General features: G+C 39.6%; 1 long non-coding RNA gene across 2 annotated transcripts in view; it reads left to right on the plus strand.

Annotated features, from left to right (window-relative positions):
• Positions 1-5,430: 5,430 nt before the first annotated feature.
• LOC121840654 overlaps positions 5,431-7,639 on the plus strand; it is a 10,832-nt gene continuing 8,623 nt past the window's right edge. The window contains exons 1-2 of one of the 2 annotated variants that reach the window (XR_006079768.1): positions 5,431-6,106; positions 6,402-6,477. This is a non-coding gene — a long non-coding RNA (uncharacterized LOC121840654). The other variant, XR_006079767.1, reaches the window with a different exon arrangement.

A 7,639-nucleotide genomic window follows, 5' to 3' on the forward strand; every position in this document is an offset into this window, starting at 1 on the left:
TTCAACTGATTTCTTATGTGTTTGTGTCAAATTAACCAATTGTCTTTTGTTTAATTTATTTAACAACATTCTGACCTTTTTTTTAGCATTATTTAGTCCAAATCTGGCATGATTGCAATGTTTTATCCGTTTGCATGACTTTCAATTGGGGACTTGTATTTTGAAGGCGAAATGCACTTTCCACTATTGTGGCTAATCCTTATTGTGGCTCGCTTCACATAGTTGTGAATGCCGAAGTCAGTTACTTCCCTGATTTTAATGGACAAGTTCGCTTTGCATGGCCCGGTGCCTTGGTTAGGCAGAGTTTGTAGATTTTAGACAATTCAATTGGTCCATAAGTAAAATCTCCACCCACCCGGGGGACCGGGCCATGCAAAACAAACTCGCCCAATGTCTATGGTTGGTTCCCGCAGCTGTAGCCTATCACATGCCTTCAGCAGTATCTAAGGTGGCCAATTGTTTCCACCCAACTCTATTTTACTTGGAGAAGGATATCAGCCTACATGAAAAATTACTTTTTAGATTGGCAGTAACAATCTGGATGTCACCAAGATAGTCTACTGCTCAATGGAGGGAGTAGGCTATGTGCTGCAAGGCAAGGGACAGTCTGGAGCCAACATCAGTTATTGCAGTAATTTTTACCAAAAAGTAATTTACTGCGGCATTAACTTCCACATTCTAAAAATATATATTTTGTGTTGAACAGGAAACAACGGTCTTGGGACAAAGCCACATACTGTTCCATCATTGGTTGCTTTGATAAAAGTAAACAAAATCGAGTGTTGATTCTGTAGATTGAGATGTAAGGGCGGAGCTTATGATTGACATATAATGCTCCTCTTACCACTGACTGTTGTTAAAAAACTAATCTCTTGAATTGAAGAGGCACATCACAACATGGAAACGCTGACGGAGAATTTAAGCACCATAGCTTGAATGTGATATCCACTTTCACATAATTATTGGTATTGCTGTGATTCAATGTGTGGTTGTTATTTGTAACTCGACACAGCCCATTATACATTTTCTTTCGATAGTTAAATTTTGAATAAAAAATTACATACCTGAAGAACCAAACGATAATGTTACCTCAAAATAGCTAACGTAAACTCACCCCATTCCGTACAAATGTGAGCAACAGTGACCTTCAAACGAGGCTACAAAGAAAACTAATGAGACTGTAGCGACTGTGTTGACTTCAAAATCTTGGGTGTGAACTACGTTTCTATTCAAGTGTTGATCGACATGGTAATGGCTCTATCGTATTGGAGAAAAGTTGAAAAACGGACCTTCCGTTACATCGTGACATGTCATGCCATAACGTACAGCACGCATAAAGCAAGTATTTCTGTCTTACATTCTCTCTTCACCAGGTGTAGAACTTCTCTCATCGTTTAAACACAAGAAATGGACATTGATGGGGTAAGGAGGGATACCAAGTCATTTTTGCGTCATCACTGTAAGCGATCGAGACTATCAAAAGACAGTGTTTACTTCTGAAGATCACTTTAGCGCCGCCCTAAACTCAATTTGACACAAACCTTCAAATAGGTATGTAATGACACATTATATAAACTCTTTATAATGTTTTATTTACATTTTAGAGGCAATAAGGTGATAAGTTGGACAGATCGAGTGAAAAAATGTAGTTATTCCATACATCTCCTCTCCTTCTCACCATCACGCATTAGTTTCGCTTTCCCACCCGCAATTTTTAAAAAGACCCGAAGGAGCTCATTGCCTTCTTGAATCATGGAGAAACGGGCACGTGAAGGTCTCAGCGTGAATTCTGTTGGTAAGGGGAGAAATTGTGCTTTACAATGGTATTGAAATTACAGTTGATCTGGAAGTATTATGTTTTTGGGGTGCTAAAATAAGGTCAATTGTACGGACCAAGGCGATGTACAAAAGTGAGTGAGTTTACGTTAGATGATTCATCCTGTGGCTCAAACTTAAACCCCCACCACGACAAGAAACCTAGCTACAGAGGAGCACCTCAATTTCCAAAAATTGGCTTGGATAAAGATTTGCCCATCGAAGAAGATGTCAGGAGTTTAAAAAAAGGTAACTTTAACGTTGTTGTCTAACTTAATGTGCTAGCTAGCTGCAAAGTTTTAGCTACCGAGTTAGCTACCTAAATGGGAGAGGCATTATGCTCAACAGTGGTAGTGAATTTGTGGATTTGAGTCAAGAGTAGCTAACGTTAGCTAGCTAGCCAGCCAGTCAGACCTTTCTGATTACATTATACCGTACTGTATTATACATCAAAGGGCTGGAGAGGTCGTGCCCAAGCCAGACGGGGGATAAAATGGTAAGTAGCTGTTCTTTTTTTACAAGCAAAAATTAGCTATTTTCTTCCCTAGTGCACTACCTACTTGATACAGGTGTAAACAAGAAATTGCAGGTGCAGTAAGTAATGTTATGGTCTTCTGATCTAATAGCAAGCTAGCTTGGTGAGATTAAGTCAGCTTTATTTTTTACCTTTATTTAACTAGGCAAGTCAGTTAAGAACAAATTCTTATTTTCAATGGCAGCCTAGGAACACTGGGTTAACTGCCTTGTTCAGGGGCAGAACAACAGATTTTGTACCTTGGGGATTTGAACTTGCAACCTTTCGGTTACTAGTCCAATGCCCAAACCACTAGGCTATGCTGCTGACGCATATATATATATATATATAAATGCCATTATATCCATGGCAATTTTCTTAAAATGTGCCTTGCATAACCAGAATGCTGGATAAACTGCCATTTGAACTTACTCTGCCAGTTGTCCACTTTGTCAGCAAATTAGGACATTTTATAATAAAATATCCAAAAGAAAGCATTGTAGTTATCCTTATATATGAGCCATATTACAATTCCCAACAAGTGGGTTAACCCTATTGGCGCGATGCATATGGTGTAGGCCAGAGACATCGGTTCGGTTCACTTCCCTGTCGTTTACTACAGAGAGAGACATTTTAAAATTGGTTTCATAATACTTTCCGGTGGATATTTTGTATGTAATTTATAACGGCATAAGGATGAAACTCAGTGGACAACAGAGTATGTTCTCATGAATGTATTCTACATTCTGACTTGTAGCCTAAAGGGACTGTTTAGTCATCCGGTATCTACTGTACCTTCAGAAAGTATTCATAGCCTTAGACTTTTTCCACATTTTGTTGTTATAGCCTGAATTCAAAATGGATTACATTTTTTTTAAATCACCCATCTAGACACAATACTCCATAATGACAAAGTGAAACCATGTTTTTAGAAATGTTTGAAAAGTTATTGAAAATTAAACACATCTAATTTACATAAGTATTCACAAGCCTGAGTCAATACTTTGTAGAAAGATCTTTGGTGGTGACTACAGCTTTGAGTCGACTTGGGTATGTCTATATCAGCTGTGCACATCTGGATTCTCTCATTCTTCCTTGCAGATTTTCTCAAGCTCTTCAAGTCTTTCAACATATTTTTGTGGGATTCAAGTCTGGTCTTTGGCTGGGCTACACAAGGACTTTCACATTCTTGTTCTGAAGCCATTCCAACATTCCGACATTGAGCTTTGCATTCAGGGCAAAGAGTTACATTTTTGTCTCATCAGACCACATAATATTTGGCTCTCAGTCTTTCCTGTGCCTTTTTCCAAACTCCAGGTGTGCTGTCGTGTATTTTAACTCCAGAGTAGATTTGGGCTGGACATTCTCCCATAAATGGCCAGACCTAGGCCAATCTCCCAGATTGGTGAAGGACTTTAGTGACTGTTGTCCTTCTGGCAGGTTCTCCCATCTCAGCCAAGGAACTCTGTAGTTCTGTCAGAGGTGTCATTGGGTTCTTGATTACCTCCGTGACGGCAAGCTTTTGGAGACCACTGTGCTCTTGGAAACTTTTACTTCATCACAGATCTCGGAGATCTACAGACAGTTCCTTGGCATGAAGTCCAAATATTTTCTGATATGCACTTCTTATGTGGGTTTTGTGGCAGACTACATCCCAAAAAGGTGTATTACCTCCACCAACTGGACAGGGTTGAAAAAAAACAAGGTAAAGAAAACCCATACGTGATAGGGAAAACTAACTTAATTTAATTTATTAAACCACATTGACAAAATCAAAACCCCCAGTTATTCCTACCTTCAAATCTCTATATCTCCCTTCTCAGGCTCTATGACCTGAGAGGGTGATATGGCTTGTGACAATACTCCATGCAACTCCTCCGCCAAAAAGTATTTCAGTCCCAGGAACCGTTACGCCGCATCCACAATGACATCTATCTGAACTTCTTCTCCACCTTGGCAGTGCCATTAATCACCATAGCTATAAAGGCCACAAAATCCACCTTATTAACATTTACCATATCTGGGTCCTGCTGTTGAACGGCAACCCCTGCAGCCTTCAGTGAAGGCCTATCCACCACCATGGACTCTTCAGGAGTACCATTCGAACACAACCCTTTTAACAGCACCTGCTCTAGACAGACCTGACTTTTGCCACCTTTCACTCTTGTTGGGCATTACAAAGACTTGGCTTCATGGTTCTCAGCACAATTGCAACTTGCCACATTTTCATCACTTTTAAAACACAACATGATCTTTTCCACAACATCTCGGCTTCTCACTTCTGCAAACACTTGAAACATGTCCAAAAGCTTTACAATGATCACACTGCATTGATCTTGGGTCAAATGCCCTGACTCTGTAGTTTATTAATCCCAACTGCACTTGAGTAGGGAGAGATTCCAGATCAAAAAAACAAAAGAACCGAGACTCTCAATTTTTCTTCATTTCCCACACGATTCATCCGACGAGCATCAATCACTCTAGGAATATTTTTAATCTCTGCAACATCCCAGGAAATGGCAGATATTACCCCCTTGAGGGGTGCCCTGTTCTGAAAAGACAAAACAGAAGACTCCTTCCGATCCTCAGAAGAACAAAAAATCTAAACAAGCCCGCCTCTCGTGATCCTCACAACCTTCACCAAACCGATCACGCTCTCTATCAGTTTAGATATATCAAATGAATAGGGAAACCTAACTTAAAACTAATGAGCTGCACCTCAATAACAAAACGTACTCCTACAAGATAAGAAGGGACATTCTTTTCACTGTATGCTACTTTTTCTATTCTTTTGGACAACATTCCTTGATTCCCCGTCATTATATTTACGCTCTACACCAGCTTCCACCATCTTTTCCATCATAACACCTCTGACATGCAACTGTCAACTGTGGGACCTTATAAAAACAGGTGTGTTTCTTTCTGAATCATGTCCAAACAATTTAATTGGCCACAGGTGGACTCCAGTCAAGTTGTAGCTATGTCTCAAGGATGATAAAAGGAATGTGGATGCACCTGAGCTCAATTTGGAGTGTCACAGAAAAGGGGTGTGAATAGTTTTTATGTAATCCATTTTGAATTCAGGCTGTAACACAAAAAAATGTAGAATAAGTAAAGGGATACGAATACTTTCTGAAGACACTGTATATGTTAGCGACGAGTGTGAACTCTGAGATGTCCACACTCGAAAGTACAGTGGCTAGGTTTTAGGGAGCTTTGAATTAGAGGTCAATACCATACTTAAGTTTGACATGCTGTTTCTGTTTGTGACTCGCAGTTGTTTAAAGGTTTCTACAACAACACCCTGAAGTTTAATTTCTTCCCAGCTGTAGTGGTGTATTCATTTTTGCCCTGATCCACCATGGGCCCATACTTTGATTAAATACACATACAATAGCCTATTTAGGTTGTCATCTGTTGTTGTTTATCTATGTAGCTATATCTTTATGAAATGACCAGCAACCTTATTATTATTATATTATTATCCTTCAAGTGCTCCACCTATGACGTCAGTGAAGAGTTACAATGTGTACAAACGCATCTTCAAGACAGTCAGCACAAGGGTAATTTGATAATACTTTGTATCAGACCATACAGACATGTGATAGACCCCTCCTAGGAACACTGTTAGACGGTCACTTTGGTCTTGTCATTGCTCTTCGCAACATTATCATGCAACCCTGCCTTTAACCTCTGTTGCCTACCTGTGGTCCTAATGGGTTTTATATCTCCAGTGGAGGCTGGAGGCTGAGCCACCAAAGGACGGTGAAGACACAGGTTTGTGTTGTATTGTTCATGTTGAATGTAGATGGGTAAAAGTCTCTGCTCTTGATATCAACAGTCTGAGCACTTTTGCATTGAGACAGGATTATAAATTGCTCAGATAGACCTCAATAATTTTGATTATATAATTGTTGAATATACTTTATTTTTATGTATGAATATTCTAAAATAAAGAATAAAGGGGATTAGATGCAACTAGACTCAATACTCCTCAAAATGAGTCTTGGAAAGAAACAGGGTTTATGTGTAACCTACCATGTCTGATTCCCTGTTTTATTTGGTATTTCAGGAGATGGTGCTTTCAGAGAAGAGCCGGGGGCTGCAGGAGGCCATGAATTTGCATTGGATGTGGCAGTCTCAGCATGGTAAGCCAGAACTACAATCATAAGAATCAACATGTGTATATTTCAACTATGCCTGTCTATCCAGGTTTATTAAAAGCTGTTTTGCTGATGTCATCTGTGTACCATTAACAACTACAGGCTTGTAAATTAGCATTACAGTCCTCCTGCAACTGATGTTACCAATAGTTTTACCTGTCAGCGTAGGTCCCTACTGTAGGTCCTGAAAGTTATAACATTAGCTACCTAGACAATTATTTAGCTAGCTAAATATGACGGAAATACTTATATTTGGCTATACATTGCTTTGACCTAGCTGTTCAACTCTAGTCCTCAGTGCCTGGTTGGTGACACACTTTTGCCCCTGCCCCTGCTAACACATCTAACTCCAATAGTCACCTATCACTGTCTTCAGTTTAGAATGCAATTTGTTTCATCATTTTTTTTAACCCTTTTTATTAGTTTTATTTTGATAGGGATTACTGCACTGTTGCAATAGGGCTGGGGAAAAAGTGTGACAAACCAATGTTTACCTTGGGCTTAGCACATAAGGCTGGTGTTCATGTGTTAATTTCACACCGTTCAGTTATTAAAGTTGGTAATGTACACTGCCGTTCAAAAGTTTGGGTTCTCTTCACTGTTGACATTGGGACTGGTGTTTTGCGGGTACTATTTAATGAAACTGCCAGTTGAGGACTTGTGAAGGGTCTGTTTCTCAAACTAGACACACAAATGTACTTGTCCTCTTGCTCAGTTGTGCACCGGGGCTTCCCAGCGCCAGTTTGCGCTGTTCTGTGAAGGGAGTAATGCACAGCGTTGTATGAGATCTTCAGTTTCTTGGCAATTTCTCGCATGGAATAGCCTTCATTTCTCAGAACAAGATTAGACTGACGAGTTTCAGTAGAAAGGTCTTTGTTTCTAGCCATTTTGAGCCTGTAATCGACCCCACAAATGCTGATGCTCCAGATACTCAACTCGTCTAAAGGCCAGTTTTATTGATTCTCAGAACAACAGTTTTCAGCTGTGCTAACATAATTGGAAAAGGGTTTTCTAATGATCAATTAGCCTTTTAAAATGATAAACTTGGATTAGCTAACAACATTGGAACACAGGAGTGATGGTTGCTGATAATGGGCCTCTGTACATCTATGTACATAGATATTCCTTTAAAAATCCTCCGTTTCCA

The sequence above is a fragment of the Oncorhynchus tshawytscha genome, linkage group LG24 (genome assembly GCF_018296145.1).
Source record: "Oncorhynchus tshawytscha isolate Ot180627B linkage group LG24, Otsh_v2.0, whole genome shotgun sequence".
Taxonomy (NCBI): domain Eukaryota; kingdom Metazoa; phylum Chordata; class Actinopteri; order Salmoniformes; family Salmonidae; genus Oncorhynchus; species Oncorhynchus tshawytscha.